Source organism: Phyllobates terribilis, unplaced genomic scaffold, assembly GCF_046119375.1.
Source record: "Phyllobates terribilis strain yellow unplaced genomic scaffold, ASM4611937v1 Scaffold_2__4_contigs__length_985480577, whole genome shotgun sequence".
Lineage (NCBI taxonomy): Eukaryota > Metazoa > Chordata > Amphibia > Anura > Dendrobatidae > Phyllobates > Phyllobates terribilis.
The window spans coordinates 660,945,663-660,971,905 of record NW_027362762.1 but is presented as its reverse complement, the minus strand read 5'-3'; positions in this window follow the sequence as shown (position 1 = coordinate 660,971,905).

Genomic DNA, 26,243 nt, shown 5'->3' with positions numbered 1-26,243 from the left:
ACTGGGATGTCGGGCCTACACAAGACTATTTTCAACAGATATATTTTTGTGTCACAAAAGTCAGGAGACACTACTGTTTTTCTTTACGGAAAAAACTACCAAAAGCTGAATAACAGAGATTTTTTACCGTGGGATGGAAAAACCACAGTTATTGTTTACTGGGGTATACCACACTTTTTTAAATAGAGATATTTGCGGCTGAACAGTGAGCGACACTCTGAAGCTGCTTTTTTTTTAGATACCAAAGGCACAAAACTGGATAGTACAGCGATTTGACCCGTGGAACTGCGAAACCACACTGGGATGTCGGGCCTACACAAGACTATTTTCAGCAGATATATTTTTGTGTCACAACAGTCAGGAGACACTACTGTTTTTCTTTACGGAAAAAACTACCAGAAGCTGAATAATAGAGATTTTTTACCGTGGGATGGCAAAACCACAGTTATTGTTTACTGGGGTATACCACACTTTTTTAAATAGAGATATTTGCGGCTGAACAGTGAGCGACACTCTGAAGCTGCTTTTTTTTTTAGATACCAAAGGCCCAAAACTGGATAGTACAGAGATTTGACCCGTGGAACTGCGAAACCACACTGGGATGTCGGGCCTACACAAGACTATTTTCAACAGATATATTTTTGTGTCACAACAGTCAGGAGACACTACTGTTTTTCTTTACGGAAAAAACTACCAAAAGCTGAATAATAGAGATTTTTTACCGTGAGATGGCAAAACCACAGTTATTGTTTTCTGGGGTATACCACACTTTTTTAAATAGAGATATTTGCGGCTGAACAGTGAGCGACACTCTGAAGCTGCTTTTTTTTTAGATACCAAAGGCACAAAACTGGATAGTACAGCGATTTGACCCGTGGAACTGCGAAACCACACTGGGATGTCGGGCCTACACAAGACTATTTTCAACAGATATATTTTGGTGTCACAACAGTCAGGAGACACTACTGTTTTTCTTTACGGAAAAAACTACCAGAAGCTGAATAATAGAGATTTTTTACCGTGGGATGCCACAACCACAGTTATTGTTTACTGTGGTATACCACACTTTTTTAAATAGAGATATTTGCGGCTGAACAGTGAGCGACACTCTGAAGCTGCTTTTTTTTTTAGATACCAAACGCCCAAAACTGGATAGTACAGCGATTTGACCCGTGGAACTGCGAAACCACACTGGGATGTCGGGCCTACACAAGACTATTTTCAACAGATATATTTTTGTGTCACAACAGTCAGGAGACACTACTGTTTTTCTTTACGGAAAAAACTACCAAAAGCTGAATAATAGAGATTTTTTACCGTGAGATGGCAAAACCACAGTTATTGTTTACTGGGGTATACCACACTTTTTTAAATAGAGATATTTGCGGCTGAACAGTGAGCGACACATTCAAACTGCTTTTTTTTAAGATACCAAAGGCCCAAAACTGGATAGTACAGCGATTTGACCCGTGGAACTGCGAAACCACACTGGGATGTCGGGCCTACACAAGACTATTTTCAACAGATATATTTTTGTGTCACAACAGTCAGGAGACACTACTGGTTTTCTTTACGGAAAAAACTACCAAAAGCTGAATAATAGAGATTTTTTACCGTGAGATGGCAAAACCACAGTTATTGTTTACTGGGGTATACCACACTTTTTTAAATAGAGATATTTGCGGCTGAACAGTGAGCGACACATTCAAACTGCTTTTTTTTAAGATACCAAAGGCCCAAAACTGGATAGTACAGCGATTTGACCCATGGAACTGCGAAACCACACTGGGATGTCGGGCCTACACAAGACTATTTTCAACAGATATATTTTTGTGTCACAACAGTCAGGAGACACTACTGTTTTTCTTTACGGAAAAAACTACCAAAAGCTTAATAATAGAGATTTTTTACCGTGGGATGGCAAAACCACAGTTATTGTTTACTGGGGTATACCACACTTTTTTAAATAGAGATATTTGCGGCTGAACAGTGAGCGACACACTCAAACTGCTTTTTTTTTAGATAGCAAAGGCCCAAAACTGGATAGTACAGCGATTTGACCCGTGGAACAGCGAAACCACACTGGGATGTCCGGCCTACACAAGACTATTTTCAACTGATATATTTTTGTGTCACAACAGTCAGGAGACACTCCTGTTTTTCTTTACGGAAAAAACTACCAAAAGCTGAATAATAGAGATTTTTTACCGTGGGATGGCAAAACCACAGTTATTGTTTACTGGGGTATACCACACTTTTTTAAATAGAGATATTTGCGGCTGAACAGTGAGCGACACACTCAAACTGCTTTTTTTTGAGATACCAAAGGCCCAAAACTGGATAGTACAGCGATTTGACCCGTGGAACTGCGAAACCACACTGGAATGTCGGGCCTACACAAGACTATTTTTAGCAGATATATTTTTGTGTCACAACAGTCAGGAGACACTACTGTTTTTCTTTACGGAAAAAACTACCAAAAGCTGAATAATAGAGATTTTTTACCGTGGGATGGCAAAACCACAGTTATTGTTTACTGGGGTATACCACACTTTTTTAAATAGAGATATTTGCGGCTGAACAGTGAGCGACACACTCAAACTGCTTTTTTTTTAGATACCAAAGGCCCAAAACTGGATAGTACAGCGATTTGACCCGTGGAACAGCGAAACCACACTGGGATGTCCGGCCTACACAAGACTATTTTCAACTGATATATTTTTGTGTCACAACAGTCAGGAGACACTCCTGTTTTTCTTTACGGAAAAAACTACCAAAAGCTGAATAATAGAGATTTTTTACCGTGGGATGGCAAAACCACAGTTATTGTTTACTGGGGTATACCACACTTTTTTAAATAGAGATATTTGCGGCTGAACAGTGAGCGACACACTCAAACTGCTTTTTTTTTTAGATACCAAAGGCCCAAAACTGGATAGTACAGCGATTTGACCCGTGGAACTGCGAAACCACACTGGGATGTCGGGCCTACACAAGACTATTTTCAACAGATATATTTTTGTGCCACAACAGTCAGGAGACACTACTGTTTTTCTTTACGGAAAAAACTACCAAAAGCTGAATAATAGAGATTTTTTACCGTGGGATGGCAAAACCACAGTTATTGTTTACTGGGGTATACCACACTTTTTTAAATAGAGATATTTGCGGCTGAACAGTGAGCGACATTCTGAAGCTGCTTTTTTTTTAGATACCAAGGGCCCAAAACTGGATAGTACAGCGATTTGACCCGTGGAACTGCGAAACCACACTGGGATGTCGGGCCTACACAAGACTATTTTCAACAGATATATTTTTGTGTCACAACAGTCAGGAGACACTACTGTTTTTCTTTACGGAAAAAACTACCAAAAGCTGAATAATAGAGATTTTTTACCGTGAGATGGCAAAACCACAGTTATTGTTTACTGGGGTATACCACACTTTTTTAAATAGAGATATTTGCGGCTGAACAGTGAGCGACACATTCAAACTGCTTTTTTTTAAGATACCAAAGGCCCAAAACTGGATAGTACAGCGATTTGACCCGTGGAACTGCGAAACCACACTGGGATGTCAGGCCTACACAAGACTATTTTCAACAGATATATTTTTGTGTCACAACAGTCAGGAGACACTACTGTTTTTCTTTACGGAAAAAACTACCAAAAGCTGAATAATAGAGATTTTTTACCGTGGGATGGCAAAACCACAGTTATTGTTTACTGGGGTATACCACACTTTTTTAAATAGAGATATTTGCGGCTGAACAGTGAGCGATACACTCAAACTGCTTTTTTTTAAGATACCAAAGGCCCAAAACTGGATAGTACAGTGATTTGACCTGTGGAACTGCGAAACCACACTGGGATGTCGGGCCTACACAAGACTATTTTCAACAGATATATTTTTGTGTCACAACAGTCAGGAGACACTACTGTTTTTCTTTACGGAAAAAACTACCAAAAGCTGAATAATAGAGATTTTTTACAGTGGGATGGCAAAACCACAGTTATTGTTTACTGGGGTATACCACACTTTTTTAAATAGAGATATTTGCGGCTGAACAGTGAGCGACACACTCAAACTGCTTTTTTTTTAGATACCAAAGGCCCAAAACTGGATAGTACAGCGATTTGACCTGTGGAACTGCGAAACCACACTGGGATGTAGGGCATACACAAGACTATTTTCAACAGATATATTTTTGTGTCACAACAGTCAGGAGACACTACTGTTTTTCTTTACGGAAAAAACTACCAAAAGCTGAATAATAGAGATTTTTTACCGTGGGATGGCAAAACCACAGTTATTGTTTACTGGGGTATACCACACTTTTTTAAATAGAGATATTTGCGGCTGAACAGTGAGCGACACATTCAAACTGCTTTTTTTTAAGATACCAAAGGCCCAAAGCTGGATAGTACAGCGATTTGACCCGTGGAACTGCGAAACCACACTGGGATGTCGGGCCTACACAAGACTATTTTCAACAGATATATTTTTGTGTCACAACAGTCAGGAGACACTACTGTTTTTCTTTACGGAAAAAACTACCAAAAGCTGAATAATAGAGATTTTTTACCGTGGGATGGCAAAACCACAGTTATTGTTTACTGGGGTATACGACACTTTTTTAAATAGAGATATTTGCGGCTGAACAGTGAGCGACACACTCAAACTGCTTTTTTTTTAGATACCAAAGGCCCAAAACTGGATAATACAGCGATTTGAGCCGTGGAACTGCGAAACCACACTGGGATGTCGGGACTACACAAGACTATTTTCAACAGATATATTTTTGTGCCACAACAGTCAGGAGACACTATTGTTTTTCTTTACGGAAAAAACTACCAAAAGCTGAATAATAGAGATTTTTTACCGTGGGATGGCAAAACCACAGTTATTGTTTACTGGGGTATACCACACTTTTTTAAATAGAGATATTTGCGGCTGAACAGTGAGCGACACACTCAAACTGCTTTTTTTTTAGATACCAAAGGCCCAAAACTGGATAGTACAACGATTTTACCCGTAGAACTGTGAAACCACACTGGGATGTTGGGCCTACACAAGACTATTTTCAACAGATATATTTTTGTGTCACAACAGTCAGGAGACACTACTGTTTTTCTTTACGGAAAAAACTACCAAAAGCTGAATAATAGAGATTTTTTACCGTGGGATGGCAAAACCACAGTTATTGTTTACTGGGGTATACCACACATTTTTAAATAGAGATATTTGCGGCTGAACAGTGAGCGACACACTCAAACTGCTTTTTTTTTAGATCCCAAAGGCCCAAAACTGGATAGTACAGCGATTTTACCCGTAGAACTGCGAAGCCGCACTGGGATGTCGGGCCTACACAAGACTATTTTCAACAGATATATTTTTGTGTCACAACAGTCAGGAGACACTACTGTTTTTCTTTACGGAAAAAACTACCAAAAGCTGAATAATAGAGATTTTTTACCGTGGGATGGCAAAACCACAGTTATTGTTTACTGGGGTATATCACACTTTTTTAAATAGAGATATTTGCGGCTGAACAGTGAGCGACACACTCAAACTGATTTTTTTTAGATACCAAAGGCCCAAAACTGGATAGTACAGCGATTTGACCCGTGGAACTGCGAAACCACACTGGGATGTCGGGCCTACACAAGACTATTTTCAACAGATATATTTTTGTGTCACAACAGTCAGGAGACACTACTGTTTTTCTTTACGGACAATATACCAAAACCTGAATAATAGAAATTTTTTACCGTGGGATGGCAAAACCACAGTTATTGTTTACTGGGGTATACCACACTTTTTTAAATAGAGATATTTGCGGCTGAACAGTGAGCGACACACTCAAACTGCTTTTTTTTTAGATACCAAAGGCCCAAAACTGGATAGTACAGCGATTTGACCCGTGGAACTGCGAAACCACACTGGGATGTCGGGCCTACACAAGACTATTTTCAACAGATATATTTTTGTGTCACAACAGTCAGGAGACACTACTGTTTTTCTTTACGGACAATATACCAAAACCTGAATAATAGAGATTTTTTACCGTGGGATGGCAAAACCACAGTTATTGTTTACTGGGGTATACCACACTTTTTTAAATAGAGATATTTGCGGCTGAACAGTGAGCGACACACTCAAACTGCTTTTTATTTAGATAACAAAGGCCCAAAATTGGATAGTACAGCGATTTGACCCGTGGAACTGCGAAACCACACTGGGATATCGGGCCTACACAAGACTATTTTCAACAGATATATTTTTGTGTCACAACAGTCTGGAGACACTACTGTTTTTCTTTACGGAAAAAACTACCAAAAGCTGAATAATAGAGATTTTTTACCGTGGAATGGCAAAACCACAGTTATTGTTTACTGGGGTATACCACACTTTTTTAAATAGAGATATTTGCGGCTGAACAGTGAGCGACACACTCAAACTGCTTTTTTTTTAGATACCAAAGGCCCAAAACTGGATAGTACAGCGATTTTAGCCGTAGAACTGCGAAACCACACTGGGATGTCGGGCCTACACAAGACTATTTTCAACAGATATATTTTTGTGTCACAACAGTCAGGAGACACTACTGTTTTTCTTTACGGAAAAAACTACCAAAAGCTGAATAACAGAGATTTTTTACCGTGGGATGGAAAAACCACAGTTATTGTTTACTGGGGTATACCACACTTTTTTAAATAGAGATATTTGCGGCTGAACAGTGAGCGACACACTCAAACTGCTTTTTATTTAGATACCAAAGGCCCAAAACTGGATAGTACAGCGATTTGACCCATGGAACTGCGAAACCACACTGGGATGTCGGGCCTACACAAGACTATTTTCAACAGATATATTTTTGTGTCACAACAGTCAGGAGACACTACTGTTTTTCTTTACGGAAAAAACTACCAAAAGCTGAATAATAGAGATTTTTTACCGTGGGATGGCAAAACCACAGTTATTGTTTACTGGGGTATGCCAAACTTTTTTAAATAGAGATATTTGCGGCTGAACAGTGAGCGACACACTCAAACTGCTTTTTTTTTAGATACCAAAGGCTCAAAACTGGATAGTACAGCGATTTGACCCGTAGAACTGCGAAACCACACTGGGATGTCGGGCCTACACAAGACTATTTTCAACAGATATATTTTTGTGTCACAACAGTCAGGAGACACTAATGTTTTTCTTTACGGAAAAAACTACCAAAAGCTGAATAATAGAGATTTTTTACCGTGGGATGGCAAAACCACAGTTATTGTTTACTGGGGTATACCACACTTTTTTAAATAAAGATATTTGCGGCTGAACAGTGAGCGACACACTCAAACTGCTTTTTTTTTAGATCCCAAAGGCCCAAAACTGGATAGTACAGCGATTTTACCCGTAGAACTGCGAAACCACAGTGGGATGTCGGGCCTACACAAGACTATTTTCAACAGATATATTTTTCTGTCACAACAGTCAGGAGACACTACTGTTTTTCTTTACGGAAAAAACTACCAAAAGCTGAATAATAGAGATTTTTTACCGTGGGATGGCAAAACCACAGTTATTGTTTACTTGGGTATACCACACTTTTTTAAATAAAGATATTTGCGGCTGAACAGTGAGCGACACACTTAAACTGCTTTTTTTTTAGATCCTAAAGGCCCAAAACTGGATAGTACAGCGATTTGACCCGTGGAACTGCGAAACCACAGTGGGATGTCGGGCCTACACAAGACTATTTTCAACAGATATATTTTTGTGTCACAACAGTCAGGAGACACTACTGTTTTTCTTTACGGAAAAAACTACCAAAAGCTGAATAACAGAGATTTTTTACCGTGGGATGGAAAAACCACAGTTATTGTTTACTGGGGTATACCACACTTTTTTAAATAGAGATATTTGCGGCTGAACAGTGAGCGACACACTCAAACTGCTTTTTATTTGGATACCAAAGGCCCAAAACTGGATAGTACAGCGATTTGACCCGTGGAACTGCGAAACCACACAGGGATGTCGGGCCTACACAAGACTATTTTCAACAGATATATTTTTGTGTCACAACAGTCAGGAGACACTACTGTTTTTCTTTACGGAAAAAACAACCAAAAGCTGAATAATAGAGATTTTTTACCGTGGGATGGCAAAACCACAGTTATTGTTTACTGGGGTATACCACACTTTTTTAAATAGAGATATTTGCGGCTGAACAGTGAGCGACACACTCAAACTGCATTTTTTTTAGATACCAAAGGCCCAAAACTGGATAGTACAGCGATTTGACCCGTGGAACTGCGAAACTACACTGGGATGTCGGGCCTACACAAGACTATTTTCAACAGATATATTTTTGTGTCACAACAGTCAGGAGACACTACTGTTTTTCTTTATGGAAAATATACCAAAACCTGAATAATAGAGATTTTTTACAGTGGGATGGCAAAACCACAGTTATTGTTTACTGGGGTATACCACACTTTTTTAAATAGAGATATTTGCGGCTGAACAGTGAGCGACACACTCAAACTGCTTTTTATTTAGATACCAAAGGCCCAAAACTGGATAGTACAGCGATTTGACCCGTGGAACTGCGAAACCACACTGGGATGTCGGGCCTACACAAGACTATTTTCAACAGATATATTTTTGTGTCACAACAGTCAGGAGACACTACTGTTTTTCTTTATGGAAAAAACTACCAAAAGCTGAATAATAGAGATTTTTTACCGTGGGATGGCAAAACCACAGTTATTGTTTACTGGGGTATACCACACTTTTTTAAATAGAGATATTTGCGGCTGAACAGTGAGCGACACACTCAAACTGCTTTTTTTTTTAGATACCAAAGGCCCAAAACTGGATAGTACAGCGATTTGACCCGTGGAACTGCGAAACCACACTGGTATGTCGGGCCTACACAAGACTATTTTCAACAGATATATTTTTGTGTCACAACAGTCAGGAGACACTACTGTTTTTCTTTACAGAAAAAAACTACCAAAAGCTGAAAAACAGAGATTTTTTACCGTGGGATGGAAAAACCACAGTTATTGTTTACTGGGGTATACCACACTTTTTTAAATAGAGATATTTGCGGCTGAACAGTGAGCGACACACTCAAACTGCTTTTTATTTAGATAACAAAGACCCAAAACTGGATAGTACAGCGATTTGACCCGTGGAACTGCGAAACCACACTGGGATGTCGGGCCTACACAAGACTATTTTCAACAGATATATTTTTGTGTCACAACAGTCTGGAGACACTACTGTTTTTCTTTACGGAAAAAACTACCAAAAGCTGAATAATAGAGATTTTTTACCGTGGGATGGCAAAACCACAGTTATTGTTTACTGGGGTATACCACACTTTTTTAAATAGAGATATTTGCGGCTGAACAGTGAGCGACACACTCAAACTGCTTTTTATTTAGATACCAAAGGCCCAAAACTGGATAGTACAGCGATTTGACCCGTGGAACTGCGAAACCACACTGGGATGTCGGGCCTACACAAGACTATTTTCAACAGATATATTTTTGTGTCACAACAGTCAGGAGACACTACTGTGTTTCTTTATGGAAAAAACTACCAAAAGCTGAATAATAGAGATTTTTTACCGTGGGATGGCAAAACCACAGTTATTGTTTACTGGGGTATACCACACTTTTTTAAATAGAGATATTTGCGGCTGAACAGTGAGCGACACACTCAAACTGCTTTTATTTTAGATACCAAAGGCCCAAAACTGGATAGTACAGCGATTTGACCCGTGGAACTGCGAAACCACACTGGTATGTCGGGCCTACACAAGACTATTTTCAACAGATATATTTTTGTGTCACAACAGTCAGGAGACACTACTGTTTTTCTTTATGGAAAATATACCAAAACCTGAATAATAGAGATTTTTTACAGTGGGATGGCAAAACCACAGTTATTGTTTACTGGGGTATACCACACTTTTTTAAATAGAGATATTTGCGGCTGAACAGTGAGCGACACACTCAAACTGCTTTTTATTTAGATACCAAAGACCCAAAACTGGATAGTACAGCGATTTGACCCGTGGAACTGCGAAACCACACTGGGATGTCGGGCCTACACAAGACTATTTTCAACAGATATATTTTTGTGTCACAACAGTCAGGAGACACTACTGTTTTTCTTTATGGAAAAAACTACCAAAAGCTGAATAATAGAGATTTTTTACCGTGGGATGGCAAAACCACAGTTATTGTTTACTGGGGTATACCACACTTTTTTAAATAGAGATATTTGCGGCTGAACAGTGAGCGACACACTCAAACTGCTTTTTTTTTTAGATACCAAAGGCCCAAAACTGGATAGTACAGCGATTTGACCCGTGGAACTGCGAAGCCACACTGGTATGTCGGGCCTACACAAGACTATTTTCAACAGATATATTTTTGTGTCACAACAGTCAGGAGACACTACTGTTTTTCTTTACGGAAAATATACCAAAACCTGAATAATAGAGATTTTTTACAGTGGGATGGCAAAACCACAGTTATTGTTTACTGGGGTATACCACACTTTTTTAAATAGAGATATTTGCGGCTGAACAGTGAGCGACACACTCAAACTGCTTTTTTTTTAGATCCCAAAGGCCCAAAACTGGATAGTACAGCGATTTGACCCGTGGAACTGCGAAACCACACTGGGATGTCGGGCCTGCACAAGACTATTTTCAACAGATATATTTTTGTGTCACAACAGTCAGGAGACACTACTGTTTTTCTTTACAGAAAAAAACTACCAAAAGCTGAAAAACAGAGATTTTTTACCGTGGGATGGAAAAACCACAGTTATTGTTTACTGGGGTATACCACACTTTTTTAAATAGAGATATTTGCGGCTGAACAGTGAGCGACACACTCAAACTGCTTTTTATTTAGATAACAAAGACCCAAAACTGGATAGTACAGCGATTTGACCCGTGGAACTGCGAAACCACACTGGGATGTCGGGCCTACACAAGACTATTTTCAACAGATATATTTTTGTGTCACAACAGTCTGGAGACACTACTGTTTTTCTTTACGGAAAAAACTACCAAAAGCTGAATAATAGAGATTTTTTACCGTGGGATGGCAAAACCACAGTTATTGTTTACTGGGGTATACCACACTTTTTTAAATAGAGATATTTGCGGCTGTACAGTGAGCGACACACTCAAACTGCTTTTTATTTAGATACCAAAGGCCCAAAACTGGATAGTACAGCGATTTGACCCGTGGAACTGCGAAACCACACTGGGATGTCGGGCCTACACAAGACTATTTTCAACAGATATATTTTTGTGTCACAACAGTCAGGAGACACTACTGTTTTTCTTTATGGAAAAAACTACCAAAAGCTGAATAATAGAGATTTTTTACCGTGGTATGGCAAAACCACAGTTATTGTTTACTGGGGTATACCACACTTTTTTAAATAGAGATATTTGCGGCTGAACAGTGAGCGACACACTCAAACTGCTTTTATTTTAGATACCAAAGGCCCAAAACTGGATAGTACAGCGATTTGACCCGTGGAACTGCGAAACCACACTGGTATGTCGGGCCTACACAAGACTATTTTCAACAGATATATTTTTGTGTCACAACAGTCAGGAGACACTACTGTTTTTCTTTATGGAAAATATACCAAAACCTGAATAATAGAGATTTTTTACAGTGGGATGGCAAAACCACAGTTATTGTTTACTGGGGTATACCACACTTTTTTAAATAGAGATATTTGCGGCTGAACAGTGAGCGACACACTCAAACTGCTTTTTATTTAGATACCAAAGGCCCAAAACTGGATAGTACAGCGATTTGACCCGTGGAACTGCGAAACCACACTGGGATGTCGGGCCTACACAAGACTATTTTCAACAGATATATTTTTGTGTCACAACAGTCAGGAGACACTACTGTTTTTCTTTATGGAAAAAACTACCAAAAGCTGAATAATAGAGATTTTTTACCGTGGGATGGCAAAACCACAGTTATTGTTTACTGGGGTATACCACACTTTTTTAAATAGAGATATTTGCGGCTGAACAGTGAGCGACACACTCAAACTGCTTTTTTTTTTAGATACCAAAGGCCCAAAACTGGATAGTACAGCGATTTGACCCGTGGAACTGCGAAACCACACTGGTATGTCGGGCCTACACAAGACTATTTTCAACAGATATATTTTTGTGTCACAACAGTCAGGAGACACTACTGTTTTTCTTTACAGAAAAAAACTACCAAAAGCTGAAAAACAGAGATTTTTTACCGTGGGATGGAAAAACCACAGTTATTGTTTACTGGGGTATACCACACTTTTTTAAATAGAGATATTTGCGGCTGAACAGTGAGCGACACACTCAAACTGCTTTTTATTTAGATAACAAAGACCCAAAACTGGATAGTACAGCGATTTGACCCGTGGAACTGCGAAACCACACTGGGATGTCGGGCCTACACAAGACTATTTTCAACAGATATATTTTTGTGTCACAACAGTCTGGAGACACTACTGTTTTTCTTTACGGAAAAAACTACCAAAAGCTGAATAATAGAGATTTTTTACAGTGGGATGGCAAAACCACAGTTATTGTTTACTGGGGTATACCACACTTTTTTAAATAGAGATATTTGCGGCTGAACAGTGAGCGACACACTCAAACTGCTTTTTATTTAGATACCAAAGACCCAAAACTGGATAGTACAGCGATTTGACCCGTGGAACTGCGAAACCACACTGGGATGTCGGGCCTACACAAGACTATTTTCAACAGATATATTTTTGTGTCACAACAGTCAGGAGACACTACTGTTTTTCTTTATGGAAAAAACTACCAAAAGCTGAATAATAGAGATTTTTTACCGTGGGATGGCAAAACCACAGTTATTGTTTACTGGGGTATACCACACTTTTTTAAATAGAGATATTTGCGGCTGAACAGTGAGCGACACACTCAAACTGCTTTTTTTTTTAGATACCAAAGGCCCAAAACTGGATAGTACAGCGATTTGACCCGTGGAACTGCGAAACCACACTGGTATGTCGGGCCTACACAAGACTATTTTCAACAGATATATTTTTGTGTCACAACAGTCAGGAGACACTACTGTTTTTCTTTACGGAAAATATACCAAAACCTGAATAATAGAGATTTTTTACAGTGGGATGGCAAAACCACAGTTATTGTTTACTGGGGTATACCACACTTTTTTAAATAGAGATATTTGCGGCTGAACAGTGAGCGACACACTCAAACTGCTTTTTTTTTAGATCCCAAAGGCCCAAAACTGGATAGTACAGCGATTTGACCCGTGGAACTGCGAAACCACACTGGGATGTCGGGCCTGCACAAGACTATTTTCAACAGATATATTTTTGTGTCACAACAGTCAGGAGACACTACTGTTTTTCTTTACAGAAAAAAACTACCAAAAGCTGAAAAACAGAGATTTTTTACCGTGGGATGGAAAAACCACAGTTATTGTTTACTGGGGTATACCACACTTTTTTAAATAGAGATATTTGCGGCTGAACAGTGAGCGACACACTCAAACTGCTTTTTATTTAGATAACAAAGACCCAAAACTGGATAGTACAGCGATTTGACCCGTGGAACTGCGAAACCACACTGGGATGTCGGGCCTACACAAGACTATTTTCAACAGATATATTTTTGTGTCACAACAGTCTGGAGACACTACTGTTTTTCTTTACGGAAAAAACTACCAAAAGCTGAATAATAGAGATTTTTTACCGTGGGATGGCAAAACCACAGTTATTGTTTACTGGGGCATACCACACTTTTTTAAATAAAGATATTTGCAGCTGAACAGTGAGCGACACACTCAAACTGCTTTTTTTTTTTGATCCTAAAGGCCCAAAACTGGATAGTACAGCGATTTGACCCGTGGAACTGCGAAACCACACTGGGATGTCGGGCCTACACAAGACTATTTTCAACAGATATATTTTTGTGTCACAACAGTCAGGAGACACTACTGTTTTTCTTTACGGAAAAAACTACCAAAAGCTGAATAACAGAGATTTTTTACCGTGGGATGGAAAAACCACAGTTATTGTTTACTGGGGTATACCACACTTTTTTAAATAGAGATATTTGCGGCTGAACAGTGAGCGACACACTCAAACTGCTTTTTATTTGGATACCAAAGGCCCAAAACTGGATAGTACAGCGATTTGACCCGTGGAACTGCAAAACCACACAGGGATGTCGGGCCTACACAAGACTATTTTCAACAGATATATTTTTGTGTCACAACAGTCAGGAGACACTACTGTTTTTCTTTACGGAAAAAACTACCAAAAGCTGAATAATAGAGATTTTTTACCATGGGATGGCAAAACCACAGTTATTGTTTACTGGGGTATACCACACTTTTTTAAATAGAGATATTTGCGGCTGAACAGTGAGCGACACACTCAAACTGCTTTTTTTTTAGATACCAAAGGCCCAAAACTGGATAGTACAGCGATTTGACCCGTGGAACTGCGAAACCACACTGGGATGTCGGGCCTACACAAGACTATTTTCAACAGATATATTTTTGTGTCACAACAGTCAGGAGACACTACTGTTTTTCTTTACGGAAAATATACCAAAACCTGAATAATAGAGATTTTTTACCGTGGGATGGCAAAACCACAGTTATTGTTTACTGGGGCATACCACACTTTTTTAAATAAAGATATTTGCAGCTGAACAGTGAGCGACACACTCAAACTGCTTTTTTTTTTTGATCCTAAAGGCCCAAAACTGGATAGTACAGCGATTTGACCCGTGGAACTGCGAAACCACACTGGGATGTCGGGCCTACACAAGACTATTTTCAACAGATATATTTTTGTGTCACAACAGTCAGGAGACACTACTGTTTTTCTTTACGGAAAAAACTACCAAAAGCTGAATAACAGAGATTTTTTACCGTGCGATGGAAAAACCACAGTTATTGTTTACTGGGGTATACCACACTTTTTTAAATAGAGATATTTGCAGCTGAACAGTGAGCGACACACTCAAACTGCTTTTTATTTGGATACCAAAGGCCCAAAACTGGATAGTACAGCGATTTGACCCGTGGAACTGCAAAACCACACAGGGATGTCGGGCCTACACAAGACTATTTTCAACAGATATATTTTTGTGTCACAACAGTCAGGAGACACTACTGTTTTTCTTTACGGAAAAAACTACCAAAAGCTGAATAATAGAGATTTTTTACCGTGGGATGGCAAAACCACAGTTATTGTTTACTGGGGTATACCACACTTTTTTAAATAGAGATATTTGCGGCTGAACAGTGAGCGACACACTCAAACTGCTTTTTTTTTAGATACCAAAGGCCCAAAACTGGATAGTACAGCGATTTGACCCGTGGAACTGCGAAACCACACTGGTATGTCGGGCCTACACAAGACTATTTTCAACAGATATATTTTTGTGTCACAACAGTCAGGAGACACTACTGTTTTTCTTTACGGAAAATATACCAAAACCTGAATAATAGAGATTTTTTACAGTGGGATGGCAAAACCACAGTTATTGTTTACTGGGGTATACCACACTTTTTTAAATAGAGATATTTGCGGCTGAACAGTGAGCGACACACTCAAACTGCTTTTTTTTTAGATCCCAAAGGCCCAAAACTGGATAGTACAGCGATTTGACCCGTGGAACTGCGAAACCACACTGGGATGTCGGGCCTGCACAAGACTATTTTCAACAGATATATTTTTGTGTCACAACAGTCAGGAGACACTACTGTTTTTCTTTACAGAAAAAAACTACCAAAAGCTGAAAAACAGAGATTTTTTACCGTGGGATGGAAAAACCACAGTTATTGTTTACTGGGGTATACCACACTTTTTTAAATAGAGATATTTGCGGCTGAACAGTGAGCGACACACTCAAACTGCTTTTTATTTAGATAACAAAGACCCAAAACTGGATAGTACAGCGATTTGACCCGTGGAACTGCGAAACCACACTGGGATGTCGGGCCTACACAAGACTATTTTCAACAGATATATTTTTGTGTCACAACAGTCTGGAGACACTACTGTTTTTCTTTACGGAAAAAACTACCAAAAGCTGAATAATAGAGATTTTTTACCGTGGGATGGCAAAACCACAGTTATTGTTTACTGGGGTATACCACACTTTTTTAAATAGAGATATTTGCGGCTGAACAGTGAGCGACACACTCAAACTGCTTTTTTTTTAGATACCAAAGGCCCAAAACTGGATAGTACAGCGATTTGACCCGTGGAACTGCGAAATCACACTGGGATGTCGGGCCTACACAAGACTATTTTCAACAGATATATTTTTGTGTCACAACAGTCAGGAGACACTACTGTTTTTCTTTACGGAAAATATACCAAAACCTGAATAATAGAGATTTTTTACCGTGGGATGGCAAAACCACAGTTATTGTTTACTGGGGTATACCACACTTTTTTAAATAAAGATATTTGCGGCTGAACAGTGAGCGACACACTCAAACTGCTTTTTTTTTAGATCCCAAAGGCCCAAAACTGGATAGTACAGCGATTTTACCCGTAGAACTGCGAAACCACACTGGGATGTCGGGCCTACACAAGACTATTTTCAACAGATATATTTTTGTGTCACAACAGTCAGGAGACACTACTGTTTTTCTTTACGGAAAAAACTACCAAAAGCTGAATAATAGAGATTTTTTACCGTGGGATGGCAAAACCACAGTTATTGTTTACTGGGGCATACCACACTTTTTTAAATAAAGATATTTGCAGCTGAACAGTGAGCGACACACTCAAACTGCTTTTTTTTTTTGATCCTAAAGGCACAAAACTGGATAGTACAGCGATTTGACCCGTGGAACTGCGAAACCACACTGGGATGTCGGGCCTACACAAGACTATTTTCAACAGATATATTTTTGTGTCACAACAGTCAGGAGACACTACTGTTTTTCTTTACGGAAAAAACTACCAAAAGCTGAATAACAGAGATTTTTTACCGTGGGATGGAAAAACCACAGTTATTGTTTACTGGAGTATACCACACTTTTTTAAATAGAGATATTTGCGGCTGAACAGTGAGAGACACACTCAAACTGCTTTTTATTTGGATACCAAAGGCCCAAAACTGGATAGTACAGCGATTTGACCCGTGGAACTGCGAAACCACACAGGGATGTCGGGCCTACACAAGACTATTTTCAACAGATATATTTTTGTGTCACAACAGTCAGGAGACACTACTGTTTTTCTTTACGGAAAAAACAACCAAAAGCTGAATAATAGAGATTTTTTACCGTGGGATGGCAAAACCACAGTTATTGTTTACTGGGGTATACCACACTTTTTTAAATAGAGATATTTGCGGCTGAACAGTGAGCGACACACTCAAACTGCTTTTTTTTTAGATACCAAAGGCCCAAAACTGGATAGTACAGCGATTTGACCCGTGGAACTGCAAAACCACACTGGGATGTCGGGCCTACACAAGACTATTTTCAACAGATATATTTTTGTGTCACAACAGTCAGGAGACACTACTGTTTTTCTTTACGGACAATATACCAAAACCTTAATAATAGAGATTTTTTACCGTGGGATGGCAAAACCACAGTTATTGTTTACTGGGGTATACCACACTTTTTTAAATAGAGATATTTGCGGCTGAACAGTGAGCGACACACTCAAACTGCTTTTTTTTAAGATAGCAAAGGCCCAAAACTGGATAGTACAGCGATTTGACCCGTGGAACTGCGAAACCACACAGGGATGTCGGGCCTACACAAGACTATTTTCAACAGATATATTTTTGTGTCACAACAGTCAGGAGACACTGCTGTTTTTCTTTACGGAAAAAACTACCAAAAGCTGAATAATAGAGATTTTTTACCGTGGGATGGCAAAACCACAGTTATTGTTTACTGGGGTATACCACACTTTTTTAAATAGAGATATTTGCGGCTGAACAGTGAGCGACACACTCAAACTGCTTTTTTTTTAGATACCAAAGGCCCAAAACTGGATAGTACAGCGATTTGACCCGTGGAACTGCGAAACTACACTGGGATGTCGGGCCTACACAAGACTATTTTCAACAGATATATTTTTGTGTCACAACAGTCAGGAGACACTACTGTTTTTCTTTACGGAAAAAACTACCAAAAGCTGAATAACAGAGATTTTTTACCGTGGGATGGAAAAACCACAGTTATTGTTTACTGGGGTATACCACACTTTTTTAAATAGAGATATTTGCGGCTGAACAGTGAGCGACACACTCAAACTGCTTTTTATTTAGATACCAAAGGCCCAAAACTGGATAGTACAGCGATTTGACCCGTGGAACTGCGAAACCACACTGGGATGTCGGGCCTACACAAGACTATTTTCAACAGATATATTTTTGTGTCACAACAGTCAGGAGACACTACTGTTTTTCTTTATGGAAAAAACTACCAAAAGCTGAATAATAGAGATTTTTTACCGTGGGATGGCAAAACCACAGTTATTGTTTACTGGGGTATACCACACTTTTTTAAATAGAGATATTTGCGGCTGAACAGTGAGCGACACACTCAAACTGCTTTTATTTTAGATACCAAAGGCCCAAAACTGGATAGTACAGCGATTTGACCCGTGGAACTGCGAAACCACACTGGGATGTCGGGCCTGCACAAGACTATTTTCAACAGATATATTTTTGTGTCACAACAGTCAGGAGACACTACTGTTTTTCTTTACAGAAAAAAACTACCAAAAGCTGAAAAACAGAGATTTTTTACCGTGGGATGGAAAAACCACAGTTATTGTTTACTGGGGTATACCACACTTTTTTAAATAGAGATATTTGCAGCTGAACAGTGAGCGACACACTCAAACTGCTTTTTATTTAGATAACAAAGACCCAAAACTGGATAGTACAGCGATTTGACCCGTGGAACTGCGAAACCACACTGGGATGTCGGGCCTACACAAGACTATTTTCAACAGATATATTTTTGTGTCACAACATTCTGGAGACACTACTGTTTTTCTTTACGGAAAAAACTACCAAAAGCTGAATAATAGAGATTTTTTACCGTGGGATGGCAAAACCACAGTTATTGTTTACTGGGGTATACCACACTTTTTTAAATAGAGATATTTGCGGCTGAACAGTGAGCGACACACTCAAACTGCTTTTTTTTTAGATACCAAAGGCCCAAAACTGGATAGTACAGCGATTTGACCCGTGGAACTGCGAAACCACACTGGGATGTCGGGCCTACACAAGACTATTTTCAACAGATATATTTTTGTGTCACAACAGTCAGGAGACACTACTGTTTTTCTTTACGGAAAATATACCAAAACCTGAATAATAGAGATTTTTTACCGTGGGATGGCAAAACCACAGTTATTGTTTACTGGGGCATACCACACTTTTTTAAATAAAGATATTTGCAGCTGAACAGTGAGCGACACACTCAAACTGCTTTTTTTTTTTGATCCTAAAGGCCCAAAACTGGATAGTACAGCGATTTGACCCGTGGAACTGCGAAACCACACTGGGATGTCGGGCCTACACAAGACTATTTTCAACAGATATATTTTTGTGTCACAACAGTCAGGAGACACTACTGTTTTTCTTTACGGAAAAAACTACCAAAAGCTGAATAACAGAGATTTTTTACCGTGCGATGGAAAAACCACAGTTATTGTTTACTGGGGTATACCACACTTTTTTAAATAGAGATATTTGCAGCTGAACAGTGAGCGACACACTCAAACTGCTTTTTATTTGGATACCAAAGGCCCAAAACTGGATAGTACAGCGATTTGACCCGTGGAACTGCAAAACCACACAGGGATGTCGGGCCTACACAAGACTATTTTCAACAGATATATTTTTGTGTCACAACAGTCAGGAGACACTACTGTTTTTCTTTACGGAAAAAACTACCAAAAGCTGAATAATAGAGATTTTTTACCGTGGGATGGCAAAACCACAGTTATTGTTTACTGGGGTATACCACACTTTTTTAAATAGAGATATTTGCGGCTGAACAGTGAGCGACACACTCAAACTGCTTTTTTTTTAGATACCAAAGGCCCAAAACTGGATAGTACAGCGATTTGACCCGTGGAACTGCGAAACCACACTGGTATGTCGGGCCTACACAAGACTATTTTCAACAGATATATTTTTGTGTCACAACAGTCAGGAGACACTACTGTTTTTCTTTACGGAAAATATACCAAAACCTGAATAATAGAGATTTTTTACAGTGGGATGGCAAAACCACAGTTATTGTTTACTGGGGTATACCACACTTTTTTAAATAGAGATATTTGCGGCTGAACAGTGAGCGACACACTCAAACTGCTTTTTTTTTAGATCCCAAAGGCCCAAAACTGGATAGTACAGCGATTTGACCCGTGGAACTGCGAAACCACACTGGGATGTCGGGCCTGCACAAGACTATTTTCAACAGATATATTTTTGTGTCACAACAGTCAGGAGACACTACTGTTTTTCTTTACAGAAAAAAACTACCAAAAGCTGAAAAACAGAGATTTTTTACCGTGGGATGGAAAAACCACAGTTATTGTTTACTGGGGTATACCACACTTTTTTAAATAGAGATATTTGCGGCTGAACAGTGAGCGACACACTCAAACTGCTTTTTATTTAGATAACAAAGACCCAAAACTGGATAGTACAGCGATTTGACCCGTGGAACTGCGAAACCACACTGGGATGTCGGGCCTACACAAGACTATTTTCAACAGATATATTTTTGTGTCACAACAGTCTGGAGACACTACTGTTTTTCTTTACGGAAAAAACTACCAAAAGCTGAATAATAGAGATTTTTTACCGTGGGATGGCAAAACCACAGTTATTGTTTACTGGGGTATACCACACTTTTTTAAATAGAGATATTTGCGGCTGAACAGTGAGCGACACACTCAAACTGCTTTTTTTTTAGATACCAAAGGCCCAAAACTGGATAGTACAGCGATTTGACCCGTGGAACTGCGAAATCACACTGGGATGTCGGGCCTACACAAGACTATTTTCAACAGATATATTTTTGTGTCACAACAGTCAGGAGACACTACTGTTTTTCTTTACGGAAAATATACCAAAACCTGAATAATAGAGATTTTTTACCGTGGGATGGCAAAACCACAGTTATTGTTTACTGGGGTATACCACACTTTTTTAAATAAAGATATTTGCGGCTGAACAGTGAGCGACACACTCAAACTGCTTTTTTTTTAGATCCCAAAGGCCCAAAACTGGATAGTACAGCGATTTTACCCGTAGAACTGCGAAACCACACTGGGATGTCGGGCCTACACAAGACTATTTTCAACAGATATATTTTTGTGTCACAACAGTCAGGAGACACTACTGTTTTTCTTTACGGAAAAAACTACCAAAAGCTGAATAATAGAGATTTTTTACCGTGGGATGGCAAAACCACAGTTATTGGTTACTGGGGCATACCACACTTTTTTAAATAAAGATATTTGCAGCTGAACAGTGAGCGACACACTCAAACTGCTTTTTTTTTTTGATCCTAAAGGCCCAAAACTGGATAGTACAGCGATTTGACCCGTGGAACTGCGAAACCACACTGGGATGTCGGGCCTACACAAGACTATTTTCAACAGATATATTTTTGTGTCACAACAGTCAGGAGACACTACTGTTTTTCTTTACGGAAAAAACTACCAAAAGCTGAATAACAGAGATTTTTTACCGTGGGATGGCAAAACCACAGTTATTGTTTACTGGAGTATACCACACTTTTTTAAATAGAGATATTTGCGGCTGAACAGTGAGAGACACACTCAAACTGCTTTTTATTTGGATACCAAAGGCCCAAAACTGGATAGTACAGCGATTTGACCCGTGGAACTGCGAAACCACACAGGGATGTCGGGCCTACACAAGACTATTTTCAACAGATATATTTTTGTGTCACAACAGTCAGGAGACACTACTGTTTTTCTTTACGGAAAAAACAACCAAAAGCTGAATAATAGAGATTTTTTACCGTGGGATGGCAAAACCACAGTTATTGTTTACTGGGGTATACCACACTTTTTTAAATAGAGATATTTGCGGCTGAACAGTGAGCGACACACTCAAACTGCTTTTTTTTTAGATACCAAAGGCCCAAAACTGGATAGTACAGCGATTTGACCCGTGGAACTGCAAAACCACACTGGGATGTCGGGCCTACACAAGACTATTTTCAACAGATATATTTTTGTGTCACAACAGTCAGGAGACACTACTGTTTTTCTTTACGGACAATATACCAAAACCTTAATAATAGAGATTTTTTACCGTGGGATGGCAAAACCACAGTTATTGTTTACTGGGGTATACCACACTTTTTTAAATAGAGATATTTGCGGCTGAACAGTGAGCGACACACTCAAACTGCTTTTTTTTAAGATAGCAAAGGCCCAAAACTGGATAGTACAGCGATTTGACCCGTGGAACTGCGAAACCACACAGGGATGTCGGGCCTACACAAGACTATTTTCAACAGATATATTTTTGTGTCACAACAGTCAGGAGACACTGCTGTTTTTCTTTACGGAAAAAACTACCAAAAGCTGAATAATAGAGATTTTTTACCGTGGGATGGCAAAACCACAGTTATTGTTTACTGGGGTATACCACACTTTTTTAAATAGAGATATTTGCGGCTGAACAGTGAGCGACACACTCAAACTGCTTTTTTTTTAGATACCAAAGGCCCAAAACTGGATAGTACAGCGATTTGACCCGTGGAACTGCGAAACTACACTGGGATGTCGGGCCTACACAAGACTATTTTCAACAGATATATTTTTGTGTCACAACAGTCAGGAGACACTACTGTTTTTCTTTACGGAAAAAACTACCAAAAGCTGAATAACAGAGATTTTTTACCGTGGGATGGAAAAACCACAGTTATTGTTTACTGGGGTATACCACACTTTTTTAAATAGAGATATTTGCGGCTGAACAGTGAGCGACACACTCAAACTGCTTTTTATTTAGATACCAAAGGCCCAAAACTGGATAGTACAGCGATTTGACCCGTGGAACTGCGAAACCACACTGGGATGTCGGGCCTACACAAGACTATTTTCAACAGATATATTTTTGTGTCACAACAGTCAGGAGACACTACTGTTTTTCTTTATGGAAAAAACTACCAAAAGCTGAATAATAGAGATTTTTTACCGTGGGATGGCAAAACCACAGTTATTGTTTACTGGGGTATACCACACTTTTTTAAATAGAGATATTTGCGGCTGAACAGTGAGCGACACACTCAAACTGCTTTTATTTTAGATACCAAAGGCCCAAAACTGGATAGTACAGCGATTTGACCCGTGGAACTGCGAAACCACACTGGGATGTCGGGCCTGCACAAGACTATTTTCAACAGATATATTTTTGTGTCACAACAGTCAGGAGACACTACTGTTTTTCTTTACAGAAAAAAACTACCAAAAGCTGAAAAACAGAGATTTTTTACCGTGGGATGGAAAAACCACAGTTATTGTTTACTGGGGTATACCACACTTTTTTAAATAGAGATATTTGCAGCTGAACAGTGAGCGACACACTCAAACTGCTTTTTATTTAGATAACAAAGACCCAAAACTGGATAGTACAGCGATTTGACCCGTGGAACTGCGAAACCACACTGGGATGTCGGGCCTACACAAGACTATTTTCAACAGATATATTTTTGTGTCACAACATTCTGGAGACACTACTGTTTTTCTTTACGGAAAAAACTACCAAAAGCTGAATAATAGAGATTTTTTACCGTGGGATGGCAAAACCACAGTTATTGTTTACTGGGGTATACCACACTTTTTTAAATAGAGATATTTGCGGCTGAACAGTGAGCGACACACTCAAACTGCTTTTTTTTTAGATACCAAAGGCCCAAAACTGGATAGTACAGCGATTTGACCCGTGGAACTGCGAAACCACACTGGGATGTCGGGCCTACACAAGACTATTTTCAACAGATATATTTTTGTGTCACAACAGTCAGGAGACACTACTGTTTTTCTTTACGGAAAATATACCAAAACCTGAATAATAGAGATTTTTTACCGTGGGATGGCAAAACCACAGTTATTGTTTACTGGGGCATACCACACTTTTTTAAATAAAGATATTTGCAGCTGAACAGTGAGCGACACACTCAAACTGCTTTTTTTTTTTGATCCTAAAGGCCCAAAACTGGATAGTACAGCGATTTGACCCGTGGAACTGCGAAACCACACTGGGATGTCGGGCCTACACAAGACTATTTTCAACAGATATATTTTTGTGTCACAACAGTCAGGAGACACTACTGTTTTTCTTTACGGAAAAAACTACCAAAAGCTGAATAACAGAGATTTTTTACCGTGCGATGGAAAAACCACAGTTATTGTTTACTGGGGTATACCACACTTTTTTAAATAGAGATATTTGCAGCTGAACAGTGAGCGACACACTCAAACTGCTTTTTATTTGGATACCAAAGGCCCAAAACTGGATAGTACAGCGATTTGACCCGTGGAACTGCAAAACCACACAGGGATGTCGGGCCTACACAAGACTATTTTCAACAGATATATTTTTGTGTCACAACAGTCAGGAGACACTACTGTTTTTCTTTACGGAAAAAACTACCAAAAGCTGAATAATAGAGATTTTTTACCGTGGGATGGCAAAACCACAGTTATTGTTTACTGGGGTATACCACACTTTTTTAAATAGAGATATTTGCGGCTGAACAGTGAGCGACACACTCAAACTGCTTTTTTTTTAGATACCAAAGGCCCAAAACTGGATAGTACAGCGATTTGACCCGTGGAACTGCGAAACCACACTGGTATGTCGGGCCTACACAAGACTATTTTCAACAGATATATTTTTGTGTCACAACAGTCAGGAGACACTACTGTTTTTCTTTACGGAAAATATACCAAAACCTGAATAATAGAGATTTTTTACAGTGGGATGGCAAAACCACAGTTATTGTTTACTGGGGTATACCACACTTTTTTAAATAGAGATATTTGCGGCTGAACAGTGAGCGACACACTCAAACTGCTTTTTTTTTAGATCCCAAAGGCCCAAAACTGGATAGTACAGCGATTTGACCCGTGGAACTGCGAAACCACACTGGGATGTCGGGCCTGCACAAGACTATTTTCAACAGATATATTTTTGTGTCACAACAGTCAGGAGACACTACTGTTTTTCTTTACAGAAAAAAACTACCAAAAGCTGAAAAACAGAGATTTTTTACCGTGGGATGGAAAAACCACAGTTATTGTTTACTGGGGTATACCACACTTTTTTAAATAGAGATATTTGCGGCTGAACAGTGAGCGACACACTCAAACTGCTTTTTATTTAGATAACAAAGACCCAAAACTGGATAGTACAGCGATTTGACCCGTGGAACTGCGAAACCACACTGGGATGTCGGGCCTACACAAGACTATTTTCAACAGATATATTTTTGTGTCACAACAGTCTGGAGACACTACTGTTTTTCTTTACGGAAAAAACTACCAAAAGCTGAATAATAGAGATTTTTTACCGTGGGATGGCAAAACCACAGTTATTGTTTACTGGGGTATACCACACTTTTTTAAATAGAGATATTTGCGGCTGAACAGTGAGCGACACACTCAAACTGCTTTTTTTTTAGATACCAAAGGCCCAAAACTGGATAGTACAGCGATTTGACCCGTGGAACTGCGAAATCACACTGGGATGTCGGGCCTACACAAGACTATTTTCAACAGATATATTTTTGTGTCACAACAGTCAGGAGACACTACTGTTTTTCTTTACGGAAAATATACCAAAACCTGAATAATAGAGATTTTTTACCGTGGGATGGCAAAACCACAGTTATTGTTTACTGGGGTATACCACACTTTTTTAAATAAAGATATTTGCGGCTGAACAGTGAGCGACACACTCAAACTGCTTTTTTTTTAGATCCCAAAGGCCCAAAACTGGATAGTACAGCGATTTTACCCGTAGAACTGCGAAACCACACTGGGATGTCGGGCCTACACAAGACTATTTTCAACAGATATATTTTTGTGTCACAACAGTCAGGAGACACTACTGTTTTTCTTTACGGAAAAAACTACCAAAA